The sequence below is a fragment of the Ambystoma mexicanum genome, chromosome 2q (genome assembly GCF_040938575.1).
Source record: "Ambystoma mexicanum isolate Mex_15411 chromosome 2q, UKY_AmexF1_1, whole genome shotgun sequence".
NCBI classification, from domain to species: Eukaryota; Metazoa; Chordata; class Amphibia; order Caudata; family Ambystomatidae; genus Ambystoma; species Ambystoma mexicanum.
The window spans coordinates 689151325-689164084 of record NC_090924.1 but is presented as its reverse complement, the minus strand read 5'-3'; positions in this window follow the sequence as shown (position 1 = coordinate 689164084).

The following is a 12760-nucleotide window of genomic DNA, read 5'->3' as shown; positions in this document are numbered from 1 at the left end:
ATGTTTTTTGTTTCGAGAGTCGTGACGACAGACATGTACCGTAGTTATTTATTTAGGTAGGGAACACCCTCATAGCAATAGGGATAGATGGGCATTGTTAGGGAGAATTCTCATTTATGGCTAATTTCCCTCACCTAGTGAGTCCCCCAGCAGCTTTGCTGGACTACTGGAATTTATTTTTTTCCCACTTGGTAATAGAGTGAGCTTTTCCCCCACTCTTACCTATGTTTTGCCATGTGTATTTCTCTGTTTTTATGATTGTGGACTCTGAAGTACTCCACTTCAGTAGCCCCCTTCTTTTTGTGTGTCATCCAGAACCTTCAGTGCCGTGGCACAGGGTTGTCTTTGAGACTTCCCCCGACACCATTTCTGAGGCTGACTACAGTTCCACAGAAAAGGGTAAAGTTGCCATTAATTTCACTTAGTCAATCTACCACAGATCCAGTACACCCCATCTTCCATGGAGTACTGGAAAGGGTTAATTTGTATCCCTTTTTATCTGTACCTCCTAGAGCATTGTTTCGCTCTTTTAACATTTAGACTTGGCTGGTGGCAGTGGTATCTACCCTAACTTTTCTACCGTGATTATATTAGATAAACATGGTATTGTTCTTGGCTATTATATTAGCCTCAAACATAAAACCCACTTGACCAAATCGTCTTTCTTTTGGCTCCGGTTGGGTTTATTCGCCATTTCTTTTTGTTAAAGTCCTTTTTGTGTTTTACTTTGCGCGGCAAACTAGGTTTGCCTTCTTTTTTCACTGTCTTTTGGCGGGCTTCTGCTCAGAAGCCCTCCACCAGGCGCCTGGGTGTCTAGGTGGGCTAAATGTGAGGGAGGGGTGTAGTCAGCCCCTGCACAAGGTATCCTAGAAAACCCAAGTCGCACTTTGCCATGATTGGCTGAGGTGGTTGTCCGGGCTGGACAACCCCCCTGCTGGGTGATTGACAGCCAGGCTGTGTGAATGGGGGGTTTTGCGCATAAAAGGCAGGTCTTCTGGGGGTAGAAGTCAGAGAGTCGCCACTGCAACTACAAGGAACCGAAGAGAAGTGGAGAGAACGACGGCTGCTGCAACTATCCCGTCCCGGTGAAGCCCTGCTGCAGTCCTGAGCTATCTATCATTGAACGACTAAGAGAAGATCCAGTCCGGAGTCTTTTTCCCTTGACCCTGGTGGGGATAACCAGCTCATCTTCCACAGCCAGAGGATCCTCTTCCTTGGTCGAAATCGCTGCACACGGCTTTAGTGGTCCGGATAGCCATTTGAAGAGCCTCTCCTGTGTTTAAGGAGCGCACCTTTTATTTGTTGTTGCTGCTGCCAGACTCATCACTGTGTGGTGGAGACCCCCTTCAGATGTCATCCTTCACAACGAAGCTCCAGGAATCTTGGATCTGTGGGAAACCATCAGGAACAACTGCCAGGGCACCAGCTGCACCATTGGAATAAGGTACTGTGTTCTGCTTGAGGAAACTGGGTGAACCCCTTTTCTTCATTTTCAAGGCTTGCCCTTGTATTCCCTCCTGTTTATAACTTTTGCTTCCGAACATTGACAATATCAAAGTACTCTTGGCTACGTTGAGTCGTGAACTATCTGACTGTGTGATCTTCGGCAACAGGCCCCCAGTGTCACTTGAACCTGGCTCCGGTCCTTTGACTTTTGAACTTTTGTCTCTGAGTGTTTCTCGATTCTGTCTGCCTAACCAAAATATTGCCTGTGATTTTTGCCTCCAACTCCCCCTGGGTATCTCAGGTGCTAAGTGTGTTTTTGCCCCGGTAGCATTTCATGTCACGGATACGCGTTTATTTAGTAGACCAAACTGTCAAAAAGTGATCACAATCGTATTCACGGTAACGTGTTTTGTTCTTAACACCGGTTCATTCAAACACAGGGTACTTACCTTGAGACATACTGTACAAAGTGAATTGGTTAGTTGTAGTATATTTGACGTGTGCTTTGTGTTTAACTTTAATAGAAGTGATGTGTTTATAACGAATGGTTTAAAAATAAATGTACTTATTTTTCTACCTGAAACCTTGAGTCAGTGTTTGCTTGAGTCACAGTAATTGTGGTCCCTTTGTGTAATCTCTGCTACTGCTCATATACTCTTGAGATAAGCCTGGCTGTTCTGCCACTGCTACCACTCTGACATAGTAGTACAGGCTTGTACCAAAGGTAAACCTTTTATTGCCACCTGTAGTCTTAACTGTGTGTAGTGGTCCCTAAGGGCACTGCACGTGATTCTGCATAACAGGCATTATTTTTATACTTTAATAAAACATTCTCTGGAAAGGATAACACCCTGCCCGCGTCCTTCTGGCCCATCAGAGAGAGTAAATATTGTGTGCAACAGTGATAGAAGAAAAGGTAATGTGAGTTAGTAGTAGTTGCGAGTAGAGATAGTAGTAGAGGTAACAGCCGTGAAGAATAAGACTAAAGGGAAGACGGTAGTAGAGTGATCATGTAAATAACAGAGTAGGAATAATAGTGGAAGGAGAATAGTAATAGCAACAGGGAGTGGGAGAATAGAAGTGGTGGTAAGAACAGATATAGAGAGATTACAACAGAAGAATAGCAAGAGACAAGGAAGTAGAGTGAGTGGAAACCAGGAAGAAAAAATAATAGTGGATGTAGACATAGCTGGGAAATTTGTGGTAAGAGTGATAGAAGACCAAGAGTAAGAAGAGAAGTAAGATCACAAAGGTTGGAGGTGGAAATAGGGAGTGAGAGATCACAGGGATTGGAACATGGTGGGCGGAGGACATTGTGACACCCAGTGTAAAGGGGCGCAGGTGAGACTGTGTGTGCAAGGAGAGCAAGTGGCACTGAGCGGAAGAAGGCACCATCCCCATCTCCCCAGAACACTAAGCAGCATAGGCCAGGGGACGACAAGAAGGCCCCTATGGAGGCAGTCAGCCATCAAATTAGGGAAACCACCATCAGTCTTAGTCAGAATATCAGACAGATAGGAGCCACATTTGGCCAGCCATGAACATCCATTTAAGGAAGCCAGGGTTAGGGAGGCGGGTCGAAGTCCGGTGAAGTAATGGCGAGAAAGGTACGGCCCTAGCTCCAAACATCTTCAAAGAACCTGGTAGACCCTAAAGACCATTGGTAAGAACCCTCTACCACATATTTGTTGTACAAATCACCAATAAACACCATTTGACAGCAATGGAGTGGTTATTTGCGGCGATTTGTCCCGTCACATCAACTAAATGGCAATGGAGACATTTGCGACCAACAAACACATACATCACTACTTAATAGAATGGATGCGACATGATAATTTGTATTTGTATTTTATTTATTTGTATAGCGCACCAGGCCCGAGGGCAACCGGGCGTATATCTTGGAGCAAATAGGTGCATGAATGGCATGGATACAGTTAAAGACGATCAATTACATTCATAAGGGCAGTAAAGTACAGAGCAGTGCAGGTTGGCAAACAAAGTAGTAGAAGGAGAGAGGGTGGAAAGGATCAGATGGTCTGAGAAGGTGGTTGGTCATATGTAGCAGATAGCCAGAGCTTGGGTTTGTGTTTGAATAAGGTAGGAGAAGGCAAGGTTCTAATGGTGAGTGGCAGTGAGTTCCAGAGTTTGGCCGCAAGGACTGGGAAGCTAACACCTCCAGCTACCTGAAGCTTGTATCTGGGGATCATGAGGCAATGTGCTTAGGCAGATCTGAGTGGCTGTGAAGGAGTATACTGAGAGAATAGAGAGGCAAGGTAGATGGGGGCCTGGTCATTTATGAGTAAGGGCCAGGGATTTGAGTGAAATCCTTTGGGCAATTGAGAGCCAGTGTAGGCTCTTCCTAGTTTCAGTGATATGTGCAGATCTGGGAATGTTGAGGGCCGCTCTAATAGCATAATTTGGAGTAATTTGGAGTTTGTTGAGGTTGCGTTGGTTGGTGCCTTGATAGAGTGCATTGCAATAATCAAGTTTGGACATGACCAGTGTCCTTGCAAGGATAATGCAGTTCTGAGTGGAGAGGAATGTGCGGCAGGCTGTGATCAGCTTGCATGTGTAAGCTGAAGCAGCGACGACTGCATTGCTTTGTCCATTTAGGGAGAGTGTAGAATCGAGGTAGATTCCCAAGGTTGTAGTATCCTTGGCTACTTTGATGGAGTTGCCATCGATATTGGAAGTGCTGAACGATGGGTCCAGCTTATTAAGTCTTTGTTGGGTGCCCAGGATGAGGAGCTCTGTCTTGTCGTCATTGATACAGGGCTCATGTTGGGCCATCCAGGCTTGGACAACTTGGTAGATGTCGTTCAGAGCTTTGGAATCTACGATGTAGTCACCAGTGATAGGGATGAGTATCTGGGTGTCATCAGCGTAGTTCAAGCACATCAAACAGAGCTTTGGTAAATACGTTGTAGTGTAGGGGATACACAAGACCCTTGTGGAACTCCGCAGGGAACCGGGGATGGATCAGCCGATGAGGTAGGTGAGAATACTCATGTGTCTATTGTCCAAGAAGAAGCTAATCCAATTAGTGGCTTTTTTCAGAGAAGTGGGCAGCTGATTTCAAGTGATGGCAGAGGATTTGGTGGTTGACCAAATCGAAAACTGCAGAAAGGTCCAGGAGTAGTAGGAGAGTTAGTTTGCCATTGTCTTTTAAATCCTCAATTTGAGTTTTGAGATCTAATAGAGCTATTTCTGTCCCGTGCTTAGGTCTGAAACCAGATTGTCTTGTGCCGGGAAGATTGTTGGTTTCCAGATACTTCTGTATCTGTAAGTAGGCTGCTCTATCTAAAATTTTTAGAAGGAACGGGACCGTGGTGATGGGTCTGTAGTTGGTAGGTATTGACGGATCCAATGTAGGTTTTGTCAGCAAGGGGATGACCCATGCGTCCTTTAGATTGTTAGGGACAATTCCAGAGTGAAATGAGGAATTGATAAAGGCCGTAATGAAGGAAGCAAGGTCATGTGCCGATTCCTTGATGATCGGTGCGGGACAGGCATCACCTTGGCAGTTGGAAGGCTTAAGATTACTAATGATTTTTTCCACCTCTGGGATGGTGAGGGGTACAAAGCTAAATGGAGTCTGGGTGAAGGTGGTGGTCATCTTGGGTGCAGGAAGTTTGGTTAGGGAAGAGGTAAGGAGGGAGTTTTGTTTGGCATTGATTTTGGCTTGTAATGTGGTTATTTTGGTGAGGAGAGCATTTTGGATATTATTGCACCAAGTACTGTCTTTGTTACATGTATCTAGGATGGGCGGAGGGGATTCTAATTCCTTGAGAATTTTAAATAGCTCCTTCGTGTTGGATTCAGCTTGCGAGATATGCTGGTTGTAAGTCTCTTTTTTTGCTTGTTTGACCGCTTCCTTGTAATTAAGGGATGCAATGAAAAGGTTGTCTTTGTTGGAAGCATTTAAACATTTGTTTTTTCACCCAATAAACCCTGAATGTAATGTCCACTTGCATATCTGGAAGAGATACTATTTATTATTTTTATGACATGCTTATGTAACTTTTCTTTACATAGCATTCAATAAGTTAACTTCCTAAAGTCATAGGAGCTGATTCCCAACTATGTAGTATCTCTGATTTACTCCTGGATAGACTGACAAGGAAGTTACCAGGAGTTGTGGTTGAGTGAAATGGGCTGCAAGGTAGCCACTGGGTCCCGAAGCTCTGTATGCGATTACCCTGTGATGTAGGGAGGCAGCTGAAGGGCAGTACTGTCACACACTCCCACACACCTCCATTCAGATCTACACCCGCAGTCATACTAGCACACACGCATCCACTTTCAATGCAGTTCTCACACACAGTCAAGCATGCACACATACCTTCAATAGACCTTACGGTTGTGGCACCCATCTTAATGCAGGGTTCAAAATTGCAAGGAGCTATTTAGCTCCTGGCTACAGCCAGGGGGAGCCTGGTTAGCTTGACTCCAACAGCTCCCAGGAGCTAATTTTGACTCCAGTGGCAAGAGGTACCATGCAAATCTAGCTATGCAATATTAACTGTGTATGTTTGAGAATGTTTATAAAAGGAGAATAAATACACACCTAAGGGACAGTTAGAGCATATTGGATAGGATAAACCAGACAAAAAGTTAGAGTGTGCATCTGGCGCACAGTTAAATTTGCTGCGCACTATGTACTAGTGCCTGGTTTTCCAAAGGTAGGTCCTGCCTAACTGGTTATTTCTGATGCCCAGAAGCTGCATTATGCTTCTGTTAAAAAAATCCAAATTTCGACCTCTGTTAAACATCTTTATCCTCTTGCACCCAGCTAGACCCAGGAGGTTGGCTGCCCACAGACGCAGGTCTCTCCTTGGTGCTGCCAAGATCATTTCACTGCACATGCGTGGTGTATACCAATCTCGGGGGTTTCCACAGTGACTCTGTGCTGCCAGCCTCGTTTTCAGAGAGGAAGGGGTATTTAAAACCCTCCCTCCCTCGGCTGAGCGAGTATTAATGCATTCAGCTAGTTCCCTGCCTGCAGTGTCCTGACTTCTCCTTTGGGAATTCCAGCCTTACCTTTTGCCCATTCATGTGTGCCTTGACTAGACTCCCTTTTTTGTCTATTCCCTCCTGGTCTCCTCCTATTCCTTTCACTCCTGCCACCATGATTGCACTTAGACCTTGCCCCTTCCTGGTCCTGGATCCTTCCCCGCTGCCTGTTGGTACTAGTTCCTTTCCACATTCTGATTGTTGAATGTCTGCTGCCACTTCAGTTGGATTGCTGCTACCATCCCTCAGAGCCTCCACCTACATCATTTGGCAAGAACATCCTTCTTCCCTGGTCAGGGTTAGCACTGTCCTTGCATCAGGGGAAGCAACCATGTGGTGTGGGGAGTCAGTCGGTATCACCAGATACCCATGTTCTTGTGGCTGCCATCCGGCTTCCTGTGTCGCCTGCTCACTTCTCGCACAGCCCCAAAATACAACACGATGGACCAAAGACGTTAAACAGGTACGCAGTCAAAGTGAGATGCAGTTATTGACCAGTACTACGGATGGATAGGAGGTTGGGGGATTGCCAGGTGTAAGGGTGCAGAAGGCAGAAGAAGGAGACTGACACAAAGGTGGCATGATTGGGATTAAAGACATTCATTGAAGTAAAAGGAAAGAGAAAACCTGACTATCTCTATCCCTAGATGGGTGTGGAGGGGTATTTCCCTGCCTCAACTAAAGTGATAAAGTGACTGTTAGGGTGTCTGTCAAATCAAACGTGTCCACTGTCCTGTGCCAGGAACCTTACTCCTATCCCTTACACTACAAACTATAAACTAAATCATCTGTGTTCTTGTTCCAGGAGAATGACTCCCTTCTCCTGTGTTTCGGGTCCTTGGCTTTTCAAAACCAGTTTTCATAGTCTTGTGTCTCAGATGTTATTAGGGGGAATGACTTTCTTCCCTGATGGTAAAGTTCTCAACACAACTTTTATTCTCCTTCTGGATGATCCAGGAGAATGCCTCACTTCTCCTGCTATTTGGTTTCTCACAGTCTGGGGGAATGTTTCCCTTCCCCAGGTGTGGTAAAGTTCTAAACACAACCTTTTATACTCCTTCTGGATGGACCAGGAACATGTCTCCCTTCTCCTGGTGTTCAGTTTCACAAAGTCTGAAAGAATGGCTTCCTTCCCCAGACTCCTGGACTTTCCTACTAGTCTGGCTACCAAGAGAATGGCTCCATTCTCCTGGTATCAGTTACAAGCAAGGGGGATGACTCCCTTCACGTGGCTTTATTTTTCTTCAACTTTACTCTTAATCTCCAAGCTTTGGGAGGGGTCCCTTCTTTGGTCTGCCTATCTTGGTACCTTTCCCTGCCAAGAACTGCAGTGAGGAAGAAGACACATTTTGCTCTCTTATTTTGGATTCCACACCCTGGCTTCTCTTTTTCTTGGCCCACTCTCCTGCCAAGTACTGCCATGAGGAAGATAACTCGTAGTTTGGGTAAGGTGTCTAACCCACCTTTGGTTGTCAGTGGGCTTCTTTCTACCCATATCGTGAGGGACTTTCTCTCTCAGATTCTCTTTCTCTTGGTGAGGGTACCTAGCCCTCCTTTGGTTATCAGTTGGCTCCTCTCTGCCACTGTTGTGAGGGATTCTCCCTCCCTGGTTCTCTTTAATATGCTCAGGGTCTTTGTTCCTTCTCTGGAGGTGAGTGGGATTTATTCTACCACAGTGACGAGAAAGAGGGATTTGTATGCCTCCTGCCCCTGGCCTTGCAACCCAAATGTAGTGCTTGTCCAGAGGCTGTGGGGAAATTGCTTGCACCCTCTTATTGAGCTGCCCAACATCCCCCTCCAGAGTTCCTGTGCCACCCTTTACTGTGTCTGGGGCCTTGGCATGACACCAGGGCTTTCTGGGCCTGCAGGCATTCAATTCTGCTTCTGCGTCATCTCGTTTCCTCTGCAGCTCTATGACAGCATTCCCAGTTGCCGTCCGCATTCCTATCTCCTTTTAGCCACACAGAACAAAGGTCTGCTCCTGCAATCCCTCCAACCATAAGACACGCCTGACACCAGCGTCCTTGGAGCGCTCTCCCTCCAGATTGGTAACGCAGATTTGAATCTTCTGTGTTCTCTGATCAGCACACCTGCAACCGTGTGCAGATGCCTGTGACCTCCTCCCTGTGTTTAATCCATTGTCAATCTTTATACATTGTTGCCAGCTGTACTCAGGCTCATTAGTCCTTGGTTTCATTCGTGGGTCCTTTCTTCATTACTCCATGGGGCACGCTGGTTCCAGCATTTAGATTACATGGGTTCCTGTGTTTCTTCTTCATTCCAGTACTTTCAAGGTTCTCAACATTTTCAGCCTCACCTCAGTACATAGGACTACTGTCTATAAAGAAGGTAAATGAGGAAAAAGGAGGTGGAGTATGTGGGGGTGAGATGTATTCATAAGGGCTATATACCCTAGATGGTCATCCTTAACCCCAGAGGAGGGATGGTGGAGGGAGGTGGTGGGGGAGTCCCTCACCATGAGATCCTCCCGCATTACACCACCCGAGGGGGAATATCGGATAGCAGCCTCACCTCCCTGGCCTCATGGGAAAGACATCCCCCTCAGGGAGAAGTGACAACGCCTAGTGCTTCGTCCCATGGAGCGCGGCTATGCCAGCAATGAGAAAGTGCAGTTGGATGCTAGATATTGGGAGCCTGAGCCTTATACGTCATTGTGCCAGCAGGCACACACACACTGAGTGATGGCAGGCCACTGCATGGGGCTTAGGCCTAGCATGAAAAGTGCACAGAAGGGAATAGTTTTGTTTGAGGACCATCCATGCGCGGAGTAGAGGGGGGAGAACTTAGTTGATTACCAACTATTTTTGGATCCCCACACCCAGAAGCCCTGATCCGTTCCGCTATATTCACAGTACCATCCCTCCAGATGAATTCGCCCTCTGCCCTCCATCCACACGCATGCCTCATCCTTCCCTTCAGACCCACATTAAATCAACATTCCCTCTAGGCTCACATGCCACACCCTTCCATTCACAACTAGATGCAGCCCATTGCTCCCTCCAGACCTATATGCCCCATCCCGCCATCCACACCCAGATGCCCCACTCATCCATCCAGACCAATGCACAGGTGCTTCAGCCCTCCCGACCCCAAGTCCTCCCTCCACACGCAGATGAACCGAGCCCTACATGCCCAATCTCCCTATTCACATCCAGATGCTGCTTGCTTTCCTCAAGACCTACATGCCACCATGCTTCCGTTAACAGATACCCTCCTCGCTAGATTCATATGCAAATGCCCCATCTGTCGTTCCAGAGAGGTGCTCCAGATTCACATGCCCCATCCGTCCAGATATTTATGTCCCCATTGCCCCATTCCCACTCAGATTCCCCATCCTTTGATTCACATGCAGATGTCCCAATCCCTTGCTCTAGACCTACATGACGCATCCCTCCATTCACACAGAATCCCCCAGTCCTACATGCCCCCTCTCTACACCCAGATGCCCAATCCCACATTCACACCCAGAAGCCCAATTCATATTCAGACTTGCATGCCATTTTCTTCTCCACCATGTTCATCCATAACCAGATGCCCACCCCTCCTTTCCCTTTAAACACATGCTGCACATTCACATGTCACCAATCATCCCACCAGGCTCAAGTGCCAAATCTGTCCCAGCCACCACCATTCCTCCCTCAGGACTTGCATGCCCCAGCCCTCCATGCCCCACTCACAACCAGATACCGCAGCCCTACATGCCCCCATGCACACTCAGATGCCCAATCGCTCCATCCAAACGCACGTTCCAGATTCAAATGCCACCGACCCCCGTCTGGACCCACGCGCCACTATCCATCCTTGCGAACCCACCATCACTCCCTCTGAACCCACACAGAGATGCCAACATCCATTCCTCCATAACTACACCAAGATGCCCCCTCCGCCCCGTCTCCATCCCTTCCCCGACACCCACGTTCTCTCACCCCTCCCGTAGACCAACATCCTTCACTCCAGACCTCCATACCCCCATACCCCATCCCTCCATTCACACCCAGATGCCCCCAACCTTCCAACCAGAGTGCTCCAGCCCTCACTCAGATCCACATGTCCCATCATTCCTTGACATGTCCCCATTATTTGCCCCGTCCCTCCATTCCAGATCTACAATGCCCCGTCCGATCCAGACCCCACCAAGATGCCCCATCCCTCCCTCCAGACCCATACAATGATTCCCTGTCCTCCGTCCACACTGCAAGCTGCCCCGATGCTACACGCCAGACCCACACCAATATGCTCCCATCCCTCTCCACACACCAAGATGCCCCATGGTACCCTTCAGATCCACACCAAGATGCCCCCAATCCTCCCCCAGATCCACACCAAGATGCCCCCAATCCTCCCTTAGATGCACGCAAAGATGCCCGCATCCCTCCCTCCAGACCCACACAAAAACGCCCCATCCCTCCATTCGAGACCCCACCAAGATGCCCCATCCCTCCAGACCCATACTATGATGGACCCTCCACACACCCAGATGCCCCATGCCACTCTCCAGACCCCACCAAGATGGCACCATCCCTCCAATCCAGACCCTAGCAATATGCCCCCTCCCTCCAATCCTGACCCCAAGATGCCCCATCCCTCCAGACCCATACTATGACGCCCCCCTCCCTCCACCTACCCAGATGCCCGATTTCACTCTCCGGACCCCTCCAACATGGCAAACTCTCTCCAATCCAGACCCCACGAAGATGCCCCTCCCTCCATTCCAGAACCCCTCCTTCTGATCCAGACACCACCAAAATGCCCCATCTCTCCCTCTGGACCCATAACATGATGTCCTCATCCCTCGAGACCCACACCAATGTGCCACATATCTCTATTCCAGACACCATCAAGATGCCCCACCATCCCAGATCTCAGCTAAATTCCCCAACCTTCCAATCCAGACCCCACAAAGATGCCCCAGACCTGCTTTTAGACAACCCATACGATTCCCCATCCCTCCCTCCAGATCCCATCCTGCCCTCAAAATCACCCCTAAATGCCCCAAACCCTCTCCACACACCAGGCCCCATGCCACCCTTCATACCCACACCAAGATGCTCCATCACTCGATCTAGACCCATACTAGGATGCCCCCTCCCTCCACACACCCAGATGCCCCCCCATCTTGCCCTCCAGACCTACACCAAGATACCCCACCATCCCAGATCCCACGAAGATGCTGCTGTCCCACCGATCCAGACCCCACCTAGATTCTCCCATGCCTCTCCACACACCAAGAGGCCCCATGCCACCCTTCATACCCACACTGCGAAGCCCCCATCCCAGATCCCACCAAGATGCCCCATGCCACCCTCCAGACCCATACCATGACTCCCCATGCCTTCCTCCACACACCATCCTGCCCTTCACTCACACCTAATGACCCACCCCTCCATTCCGTACCCACACCAATGTGTCCACATCCCTCCCTCCAGATCCACACCAATGTGCCCCTATCCCTTCCTCCAATCCCACACCAAGATGCCCTCATCCCTCCCTCCATACACCAAGATGCCCCCATACCTCAAAGGCAGACCCCACCAAAATGCACCCATCGCTCCCTCTAGATCCATAACATGATGCCCCATCCTCCCGGTGGCATGCCCAGATGCCCCATCCCACCCTCCAGACATACATGCAAATGCCCCATACCACCCTCCTGACCCACACACAGATGCTCCCATTCCACCCACACCAAGATGCCCCATCCCACTCTCCCGACCTACACCTAGATGACACATCCGACTCTCCAGTCCCGCACACAGACACCCCATGCCAACCTTCAGACCAACACACAGATGGCCCCATCACTCCATTCCAGACCTCAAGATGTCCCATTGGCGCCATCCCGCCCTCAAGATCCCAGACCAATGTGCCCCTATCCCTGCCTGCAAACACATCAAGATGCCTCCATATCTACATTTCAGACCCCACTAAGATGCCCATCCCTCTGTTCCAGACCCACACAAATGTGCCCCATCCCTCCCCCCAGACCCACATCAATGTGCCCCATACTTCCCTCTCAGACCTAAACCAATATGACCCATACCTCCCTCTCCAACCCACACTAAGAGGCCACAAACCCTCTAGATCCACACCAAGATGCCCCCATCTATCCATTCCAGAGCCCACCAAGATTCAATCAACCCTCCAAGCCAGACCCCACCAAGATGCCAACAACCATCCCTCTAGACCCACACCATGATGCCCCATCCTCCCCTCACACAGGAAGATGTCCCCATCCTGCCCTCCAGACTGAAACCAAGAAATCCATCTCCACACACCA